The sequence below is a fragment of the Ctenocephalides felis genome, unplaced genomic scaffold (assembly GCF_003426905.1).
Source record: "Ctenocephalides felis isolate EL2017-DRISC unplaced genomic scaffold, ASM342690v1 CF-g0.4_SCAFFOLD_03321, whole genome shotgun sequence".
In the NCBI taxonomy this organism is placed as follows: domain Eukaryota; kingdom Metazoa; phylum Arthropoda; class Insecta; order Siphonaptera; family Pulicidae; genus Ctenocephalides; species Ctenocephalides felis.
In genome coordinates this window covers 12,272-24,077 of record NW_020539475.1, presented here as the reverse complement: position 1 = coordinate 24,077, position 11,806 = coordinate 12,272, and the positions used below count along the sequence as shown (strand labels likewise).

Sequence of the window (11,806 nt, the reverse complement as noted above, 5' to 3'; positions counted from 1 at the left end):
CACATAATTTTGACGTTGAGATATATGAGTAAGTTCATGAGGGCGATACATCAAACAGAGAAATTTCTTTGTTAGATGTATCGCCCTCAAGAACTTACTCATATATATATATATATATATATATATATATATATATATTATACTATAATGCATATATTATACCTTTAGACAAATGTAAATATATTTTAGTCATTTTCATTATTGTAATTGTAGGAATAAATTAATATAATTGTATTATTAAATACTGTGATAAATTATTTGGGAGTTTTGAATAAAACTAACTAAATTTTATTTGGAGTGTTTCATTTCACACCATTTTCAGTATTATATATATTAGAAACACACCGTACAGGTGCAGGTACTATAAACTGATAAGCTAATGTTATCATAAACATTAATATACTCATTAATTCGTTCTTCGAAGAGGATTTAATATTTTGAATAAATTTCATATAATATAATTTTTGTAATCTAATTCTATGATGATTAATATTGTTAATGTAGTTATAAATTTGGCCATTTTAAATAGACTAATCTATGGTTTTTCACTCATTTTTCAATCACTTTAATCTATTATACTATTATTTAAAGTCTTAATTAGTTCATTTTAATTATTATACTTTGAATATTGGTAAGTTTTACTTATCTATACTTATAAAAAAAAATTACTTAACTATAACTTGTAAAAAAAAAATTAAGTTCTCAGTCTTGTGTTTATTTTCTTCTTTTGCACAAGAATATCTTCATTATTATTAATATATCTTAATTTTTATTCGCTTAATTATTACATTAATTACATTCATATTCTTACCATATTTACCCTACCATCTCCTATTTTACTTTACACTACCTTACCATAACCTTAACACTACCTTTACCTAATACTTACCTACGTTAAGAACTAATGTACTCTTACCTTGCTTACCTTACCACGTCTCGAACCTGCTACCCTGTCCTCTCCTGCGACTCCCACCTCCCAACGCGCGACGCCACGACGATCACATTAATAAACCGTTACAAAGTAGGTGATATTATATATTTTAAACGAAAAAAACTAACAGTTCATATGGCCAAAAAAAATTGAGTTGGTATGGCCTCTGTTGGCGTAATTGGTAGAGTGATGGCTTCGTACCGTAAAGGTACCGAGTTCGAATCATACATCAGGACAAAAAACGGAAAGAAGTAGTGCTGTTCGCGTTGAGGAATTAATTTATTGTAAGATAGCGCAAAGACAAAATTTAGATTTAATAAACTAAGAGGTCATGAGGCCAAAAAAAAGCAGATTCGGTGTGGCCTGTGTTGGCGTATTGCTAGCGTGCTAGCTTCATGTCAACAGGGTACCGAGTTCGATTCATACCTCCGGACACAAAACGCAAAATAGCGTGCCTGTTGACGCTGTGGAACGAGGTATGCACGGAATCACATCCGTTCGAATTTGAGACCCCAGGCGGGTATGCTCCCCTCGATCTCGATTGAGAGGAGAGATACGCGCGAGAATCCCGCAACATCCCCTAATGAACCCCGCGCAGCCCCGAAAAGGGGCGAGGGGGATTATAGGGGGGTGTGGGTTTCACGAACCCGCGACCCTGTGGTCCAACCCTCCCGAAAAAGGGTGAAGGGGGGACTATAGGGGGGTGAGGGTTCCGCGCGACGACCACCACTGGGTCGCGCCGGTTGAAAAGCCGGGTGCATCACAGGGTGGGGTCGGTGTGCGAGTCCCCGGAGCCCCTCGAGTGCGATGATGGGGATGTGGGGTGAGGAAAATGCAGTACGAGGGAAAAAAGGGGTGGAAAGATATGAGGAGGGAGACATGGGGATGGCGGGGGAGAGATAGGGAGAGAGATAGGGGTGGGGGAGAGGGGAAGGGGAGGGGAGAGGGAGAGAGGCTAGGGGGCGATCAGGGGGGGGGCGCTCTAGAGGGTCGAGCTAAGGGGAGGGGAGAGATAGGGGGAGGGATGAGAAAGGGGGAGGAGAGACGGAGGGAGGGATGGATGAGGGAGGAACGCACCAGGGGAGGAGACTAAACGCATTTTACGCATACATAACAACGTGCTACGACGCGGATACGACGTCCCCGCGCCTGTCGCCTCATCCATCCCTCCATCCGTCTCTCTCCCCCTCTCTCATCTCTCCCCTCCCCCTTATCTCTCCCCCCCTTATCTCTCCCCCCCTTATCTCTCCCCCCATCTCTCTCCCTCTCCTCATCTCTTCCCCTATCTCTCCCACCACCCCTATCTCTCTCCCTATCTCTCCCCCGCCATCCCCATCTCTCCCTCCTCATATCTTTCCACCCCTTTTTTCCTCGTCACTGCATTTTCCTCACCCCACATCCCCATCATCGCACTCGAGGGTGCTCCGGGGACTCGCACACCGACCCACCCTGTGATGCACCCGGCTTTTCAACCGGCGCGACCCAGTGGTGGTCGTCGCGCGGAACCCTCACCCCCCTATAGTCCCCCCTCTCCCTTTTTCGGGAGGGTTGGACCACAGGGTCGCGGGTTCGTGAACCCCACACCCCCCTATAATCCCCCCTCGCCCCTTTTCGGGGCTGCTGCGGGGTTCATTAGGGGATGTTTGCGGGATTCTCTGCGCGTATCTCTCCTCTCAATCGAGATCGAGGGGGAGCATACCCGCCGGGGTCTCAAATTCGAACGGATGTGATTCCGTGCATACCTCGTTCCACAGCGTCAACAGGCACGCTATTTTGCGTTTTGGGTCCGGAGGTATGAATCGAAACTCGGTACCCTGGTGACATGAAGCTAGCACGCTAGCAATACGCCAACACAGGCCACACCGAATCTGCTTTTTTTTGGGCCTCATGACCTCTTAGTTTATTAAATCTAAATTTTGTCTTGCGCTATCTTACAATAAATTAATTCATAACGCGAACAGCACTATTCTTTCCGTTTTTTGTCCTGAGTATGATTCGAACTCGGTACCTTGTACGGTACGAAACCATCACTCTACCAATTACGCCAACACAGGCCATACCAACTCAATCTTTTTTTGGCCATATAAAACTGTTAGTTTTTTTTTTCGTTTAATTTAAAATATATATATCACCTACTTTGTAACGGTTTATTAATGTGATCGTCGTGGCGTCGCGCGTTGGGAGGTGGGAGTCGCAGGAGAGGACAGGGTAGCAGGTTCGAGACGTGGTAAGGTAAGCAAGGTAAGAGTACATTAGTTCTTAACGTAGGTAAGTATTAGGTAAAGGTAGTGTAAGGTTATGGTAAGGTAGTGTAAAGTAAAATAGGAGATGGTAGGAAAAATATGGTAAGAATATGATGTAATTAATGTAATAATGAAGCGAATAAAAATAAGGTATATTAATAATAATGAAGATATTCTTGTGCAAAAGAAGAAAATAACACGAGACTGAGCATGGAATTTTTTTTACAAGTTATAGTTAAGTAATTTTTTTTATAAGTATAGATAAGTAAAACTTACCAATATTCAAAGTATATTAATTAAAATGAACTAATTAAGACTTTAAATAATAGTATAATAGATTAAAGTGATTGAAAAATGAGTGAAAAGTAAATCCTCTTCGAAGAACGAATTAATGAGTATATTAATGTTTATGATAACATTAGCTTATCAGTTTATAGTACCTGCACCTGTACGGTGTGTTTCTAATATATATAATACTGAAAATGGTGTGAAATGAAACACTCCAAATGAAGTTTAGTTAGTTTTATTCAAAACTCTTAATGTATCACAGTATTTAATAATACAATTATATTAATTTATTCTTACAATTGCAGTAATGAAAACGACTAAAATACGTTAACATTTATCTAATTGTATAATATATATATATATATACACCTAAGTCTGTTTTTACACGGAGATTGGTTCCAGAAGAATCCGTGTAAAAAAAAAACGTGTAAAAAAAGACATTGATCTTATACAAAAATGGGTGATTTGTTCCTAATCTCTAAAAACCTATTAAAATTGGTGAAAAACAAGAATTTTTAAGAACAAGAATTAAATTAGTGCTATTCACATTTGCTTTGACCAGTAAAAAATTGTTTGTACGCGCTAAAGGGGAATTCACTTAAATCTTTAAGCTGTGTTCGCAAACTATCGATTCTATCGATGGTTTCAGACTTTTTTCTTTCATAAATACTTTTTGTGATATGACCTACTTCGCAAAAATTAAATTGACAAAAAAATTAGGTACATAAAATTTCAAATCGTGCTAAATGGAATAAATTCGTGTAAATAAATTAAAAATATTCAATTTCAAACCGTGTTATATCAAAACGTGTACAAAAAGACCGTGTAAAAACAGACTTAGGTGTATATATATATATATATATATATATATATAATATATATATATATATATAGTTCAGTGCACACATCGACTAACTCCGAAAGTCAGAAAGTGGAGAAAAGCGATAAAGTAATGTATATTGCTTTTAAAAATTCCTGTTATAATATAAATTGAAAAATATATTTTAGAACGTATAAATACATATATAGCTTACATGTAACGGTATATAAGATTTATAACTATTAATAGTGAGAAAATAATTATCATTAAAGTTAAAGTTTTGATATGACTTGTGGAGTTAATCAAGTTTCAACTTTTTTTAAACTTTAAACTTTTTTTTTAAATTTGGATCTTCATTGCAGTCACACTTAAATTGTATATCGTTGGGTTTGGACCTTTCTATTCTAAATTCAGCGCATTTTAGGCCAATTTTCTAGGCACCTTGTGATGGTTACTTTTCTGTTATTGATTTATTGTTCTAAATAAATAAAAAATAGATAAAAACTCTTGGCTACAATATCGCTTTTTTCTTAAATGTTTTTATTATATTGTATCAACTATCTGGTAAAATTATGTCTCGATTTTTTTTCGCGCGTGACTCAATAATAACAAAATCTTGAGTTAATAGATTAATAACTATTTTCACCGACCAGAAATTTATTTTTAATTGAGTTAGCTCTTATTTCCGTACTTTGAACAAGTTTCAATAAACTTCAGGCAGTTTTAATATTCTTGTTTTGCCGGGTACACGAATTTTAGTATGTTATTTTTTCAAAGTTTGTAACGTCTTCGATGTCTTTTATAAAACTAGATGAATTTTTTTCGAGACCCACAACACCCTACAGTTCTTCTGTGTTCTTATTCGTAATTCGTGAATTTGAAACTCGAAATCCAACCCAACCAGAACATATACACTACAGAATGGAGTTAATCAAAATGTCTTCTGAAATAAATGACATGGATTCAGTGGTCAAACTAAATTTTCGTTTCACAGTGGCAATTTTTATTCTTTTGGTAAATTATTATAATCATAAAAAGTTATGATTATACCAAGTTCTTTCCCACTAATATCTCAGTTTTTTCAAAAAGTGGAGTTAGTCGATGTGTGCACTGAGCGGCTCATATATTAAAATGTATTGGGGTTGTTGGTAACGTGGTTCGTATTGACCTCCTAGTCAATACAGCCTTGCCGAGCGGTGGTTATAGTAATAGTAGGCTTCGGATTGCCTTGAGTTCTTTATTAAAATATTGGCTGAAATATCTTGTCACTTCTAAAGAACAACACTGATTGACTATTTTTAACAATACTTTATTAGCACGATATCGATATCGAATTTGCGTTAATTGGCATATCAGCATTGCTCTTACACAATGCAGCATTATCGATCGCTATTACACAATAATATATATATATATATATATATATATATAATTATAGTATATATATATACACACACATATATATATATATATATATATATATATATATATATTAATATTAACACATGGTGATGTTAAATTAAGTGATAGTTATAGCTAGGAAAAAGAGTGCACCATTTAAAGAAATAATAGAAAGTGTAATATTTAAACAAGAGAAAACATCGGTCCGACGTATTAAATGTTTAAGGCACTCGACTAACATAAGTGTTTGAAAAAAAGCAAAGTCCATTGTCAACGCGTTTCTACCGAATCGAAAAGCAAAGGTATAAAGAGCTTAACCAAGATGCGGCAAGATGGTTGCAAACACCCAAACAGTAAAGAAACTGTTTTGCACAATTGTCTACACTAAAGAGTGCACTTAATTAATAGAGTGCACTTAAGAGTGCACTTAATAAGTATCCCTATTGATAACACAAGAAATTTTTGTTATTAAGTTAGAAATGTTTAAATATCTTAGTAATTTACGTTACAGCATAATGTAATTTGGCCGTAAAGTGTCTCATAATTAAATTAAAACAACAAATTGAATTAAATACAGTATATTTATTCATTATTTCATGAACATTTATGCACTTAACTAATCTATATATAATATCACAGTAGACACCTTCCCTGACGACAAGACGGTGGTAGTTACTTGGGACGACATAATTAGTAGTTCGAGCGATTGTTTTTGCTGGAGAACAAGTCTTGAGTAATTTGAGAGTTGAAGACTATTTGGCTTGAAGTTGTCGTTTACCCTATGAACAAAAACAATGAATTAGTAACAAGTCTCATAAAATATACTATAAAAAATAAATTACCTGATAAATCAATCAGCGCTGTCTTTCAAGCAACCTCAGCAAGACATTCATTGTAAAACTCAGCAAGTGGTTTTTATAATAACTGATTAAGTTAGTGAGGTTAGTCGTGTTAGTGATTTAGTAAGAGTTAAGTTAATCATGCATAATTACAGGCAGTTATTAAAAAAAAACACTTGCGAATCATTTACATGAATGAGTTCTCCAAACTCATGATGTTTTGAGCATCAGGAAAAATTTTGAAAATCTGCAAAAAAGAAACATTTTAATAAAGTTTGCATTTATACTGTTTATGGATAAACACACACCTGATTAAATGTTCCTGGTGAAGGAGTCTGTGTGCAGAGCAGCAGAAGTTGAAAGGACCTGAGAAAAAAAAAGAAATATTTTAGCAATGTTTGCATTTATACTGGTTATGGATAAACACATACCTGATTAAATGTTCCTGGTGAAGGAGTCTGTGTGCAGAGCAGCAGAAGTTGAAAGGACCTGAGAAAAAAAAAGAAATATTTTAGCAATGTTTGCATTTATACTGGTCATGGATAAACGCATACCTGATTAAATGTTCCTGGTGAAGGAGTCTGTGTGCAGAGCAGCAGAAGTTGAAAGGACCTGAGAAAAAAAAATATTTTAGCAATGTTTGCATTTATACTGGTTATGGATAAACGCATGTCTGATTAAATGTTCCTGGTGAAGGAGTCTGTGTGCAGAGCAGCAGAAGTTGAAAGAACCTGAGAAAAAAAAATATTTTAGCAATGTTTGCGTTTATACTGGTTATGATAAACACGCACCTGATTAAATGTTCCTGGTGAAGGAGTCTGTGTGCAGAGCAGCAGAAGTTGAAAGGACCTGAGAAAAAAAAAATTTTAGCAATGTTTGCATTTATACTGGTTATGGATAAACGCATACCTGATTAAATGTTCCTGGTGAAGGAGTCTGTGTGCAGAGCAGCAGAAGTTAAAAGGACCTGAGAAAAAAAAAATTTTAGCAATGTTTGCATTTATACTGGTTATGGATAAACGCATATCTGATTAAATGTTCCTGGTGAAGGAGTCTGTGTGCAGAGCAGCAGAAGTTGAAAGGACCTGAGAAAAAAAAGAAATATTTTAGCAATGTTTGCATTTATACTGGTTATGGATAAACACACACCTGATTAAATGTTTCTAGAGAGATTCCTAGTAAAGTAGTCGGAATGAATATTCTTGCATTTTTGAATTGGCAGTTGAACCAGGATCTGGAATAAAAAAACATTAGAAATGTAAACATTGATGTTGTATAGAGAATTTATAAAAGTGTTTATGCGTTACCGAACAATCCATCGTGATGGGGTCTGTGTAGAGTTTGAATTTTCAATCTTGAATGAAAAAGATTTTATAAAAACAATGAAATAAAATAAAAAATTAACAGCATGTGAAAATAATGATAAGCTAAATATTGATTTTTAGACACTTACTTGAACTTTTTTCTTAGTCCCCTTCAAAGAGCATTTATTTGTAAGTCTTGAATAAGTTTGTATCGTCTTAAAAATGTCATTGTTTGATAAATCTCTAAGTTATTCATACTTTGAATGCTTTCCAAATATTTTGATCGTATCATTCCAGTTGACCGTTGTGTAATAATCACAGTGTCCGATCAAATATGCCTAAAAAACAAATTATGAAGTTACAAATCAGTAGATCTAGTAAAGAATAAATAAAGTATATACATATAATATAAATATAATATAAAATAAAATTGGTTAATAAAATAAAATAAATGTAAATTAAATTTTCACTCGATACTACTTGGCCATTCGATACTTAACAATTTATTTGATATGATACGTTGTGGTTTTCATGTGATTTCATCTTGATGCCCAGAAATATAGTTCTGGGAATTTTCTAGCAGTTTAATAATCGCACTTGGTTTTATATGAAATGCATTAACATGAATTCAAAATAATAAAAATTGAAATGTAATTAATACTTCAAATCCACATTGCATAGACTTAAAAGATTCAAACGACCACATTATATTTTAGTAGTAGTAGAATGGATTAGTGTTTGTTAGTATTTGTTAGTATTATTAGATACGAGAACTAAGAATGCAAATCATGCAAGTGGTCATTTGATTCATGAAAGCCAATGCTTTAATGATTTCGTAAATTTGTAAAAGATAAAGCAAAAACTAAAAGTATCAATTAATGAATATCTTGAGTAAATTCACTGTTCGATAAATACATTCATACCAAATGCAATTCCAATAAAACCACAATTAGTGCATTACAGTGACATGAAAACTGAATGATTCTGCACAAAATGCCACAAATTCAAACGTACCTGCACCTGTAAAATACAGAAATTAGTATTGAATTATGATGAACATCATTAAACGTCACCAAAGCTGTCTTCGTGTGCAATGCAGTTCCACCAATTTTATTTTCAATCAAATTGTAATGACTATTTTAAGTGGATAAAATAGTACATTGAACACAAAGCAGTTCTATAATAAACTAGTTTTGCTTTAAAATTCTTGACGTAATGATTGTGGTCCAATGTACATAATTTGTCAGATCTGTAAATTGAAGTGAGTTAGAAGATAGTAATGATTTAAATAACACTTAGAATTTAACAATTTGTACAGATACTCACGAAAGTCTCGATGATAAAAGTAAACATGAAATAGTAGTTCAGATTTACTTTCACTTTGTGTCTTCCAATTAGAGCAAAAACTTTGAAAAATAGTATTTTATATTTGTATAAACAATAGTGAATATAAAATAAATTATATTATTCCCGAAAGTCTCAGGACCGAGTCCAAAATATTCACAAATCACAATCACTTTTCGAATATATTGCACAAGGCCAACTAAACAGTTTTATTTAACAGTAGACATTATGAAATAAAATATATCCGGTGTCTATGACACTAATAAGACTTGAACAAAGTATGACGCAACACTGTCGAACACGAAATAAAATCCTAGTGAATCCGTAAAGCGAAATGTACTTAGCACTAGTACAACATACCAAATTATATTCCAGACAGCAAAGGCAAGAGGCCCTCTGTATTCCACGATGTTTTTTTGACCAACTCCGATGAGAAAATGATTTTATGCAATGACATTCCACAGACTGGCATAAACCATAGATATGCAAAAAGAACTTGTAGATGTGCGACTACGGAGCGTGCGAAGATGGCGCTGCATGTACCCGAGCGCCTCTTTGTTCGAAAATCCAACGAATATTTGTTTGAATCTTTTGTTTAAATACATACTTAGTGATATGTTTGATCATTGCATTAAATACATTTTGTATAAGTATATAATTTTTTGCGCACTTTTTTGGTTTTGAAGTGATGTCTAAAGAATGAAAACACATTTATAAATATACAGACAATTTTTTTCTATTTTATTTACATTCATATAAGATAACAATTTTATTTTTACTCAAGTCAGTCTTACCGTGCACAAGTTGTAAAATTTAAATTGATATACAAAAATGATCCAAGAGAGATATTTAAAATCAAACATTAAATTTATTTAGTCATACCACAAATCTCATTTCTTAGTTAAATATTTAATTGATAATATTTTTTATTCGTGACTTATCAATTTAAGTATTTGATATCAAAGTAGACATACTCAAATCTAACATACCTCATTCGGGTAAAAACACTACGTCCTGAAGAGCTCATTGAATCAGTAACTAGTTTTTCAACTACATCTGTCTAGAATATATGTGTAAGAAGTAAACAGTAAAACACAATGACAATATGTATTAACTATATATTTTACACAAAACTATAGACAAATATTAGAAATAAATATAATATATTTAGATATATATATATATATATATATATATTTATATACTATATTTATATAATAAAGGGTATGGGCGCATTGCCATATAGAATCGGCCCCACCCTGGTATTTAAATAATTTATACGCCATTTTATAGGTCTAAATGATAAAAACCGATATACCAATTTTCAACTTTGTATCTCATCTTATGGCCGAGATATCATTGAAAATATGTGAAAGTGGCCCCTTTTTTCAAACTCACTTTTTGACGTAACCATAAAAGATATCGAAAAAAAATTAACGTGGTTCTATTCATATTGGCTTAGGCCACATAATGTAGAACAATCGATGCCAAATAATTAATTATTATTAGCTGAAAAAGATAAAATAATTTTTCAATTGATGTTTTCCGGTAGTGCGTTTAGTTGGACCACCTTCTAATTAGCGTTATTCGAAAGATTATTGCTTTATCTTTTAGTACTGAAAATATTGTTCAAATCAATTTGGTGGAACACATTGGAAAATTGAAAAAACCGGAGCCAGTACACCCGCGCGTAACCCTAATAGTACCCTGCAATCGCATAGAGTTCGTTCGAACGCAAAGCAGTGCGCGAAGCGCACGAAACGGTTCCTAAGAAATTCTGAACTTTGAATTCAGAAATACAATTTCTTTTATTTATCACTGTGAGTAATTTAATTAAAGTAATAAAAGTATTTTAATTATAATATTAGAAATAACTAGTGGGGTGGGTGGCATCGTGCCTTAAGGCAAATTGCTGGAACTTCCCGTACCGTAACGAAATGTTCGAGGAATACTGAATGTTTTCAAATAAGTTATTATAAATATTGAGACATTGTCTAATATTTATAAGTATTTTATAATAAATTAATTAAAGATAACATTAATTTTATTACATTAACAAACTTACAAAAAGCAACCGATGTGTTTTTGTTCTAAACAATAAATACAGACATGACGTTAGTAAAAACTTTGGTATGAAAATAATACAAAAAAAATTATACATATAAAATATACTAGATAAAATGCCAATACAAATATAAAGTAATGATTTGAGCCCGGAAATCACAACTATTAACAAAATATTGGAATGCATATTAGTTATAAATTTTTTTATGATAATCTATTTTAAAAAGGTTTGACTAATTAATATCTGTTACCCTGGTAATAAAGGTTCTATCAAAAGGGAATATCTTTTTATCTAATCAACATTTTTGAACAATAATTTCATCCTGGAACAATTTATCTGAATAAAATTGCCCCATCAATTTTTCCCCATTAACATTAATTTGTTTTTTTTTTCATCTAAAAAGCATATTTTTTATAATAACTTCGTTAGAGGCATTATTAACTTCCCGAAGGAGAAGTTTATGTTTTCATCAAAAAATCCGATTCGCTAACTTTATGTTTTCACGACGTTTCAAGTCATTCTGAATCGAATGAGACCAAATTTGAAAAAAGTATGTGTGTGTGTATGTGAA

The 11,806-nt window shown here is 33.2% G+C and overlaps 1 long non-coding RNA gene across 1 annotated transcript; it reads right to left on the bottom strand.

The window, feature by feature from the left end:
• Positions 1-8,025: 8,025 nt before the first annotated feature.
• LOC113382145 lies at positions 8,026-9,461 on the bottom strand. Its single transcript, XR_003367635.1, has 3 exons — positions 9,153-9,461; positions 8,841-9,075; positions 8,026-8,164 (listed from the first exon to the last, which is right to left on the bottom strand). It is a non-coding gene; the product is annotated as an uncharacterized LOC113382145 (long non-coding RNA).
• Positions 9,462-11,806: the final 2,345 nt, after the last annotated feature.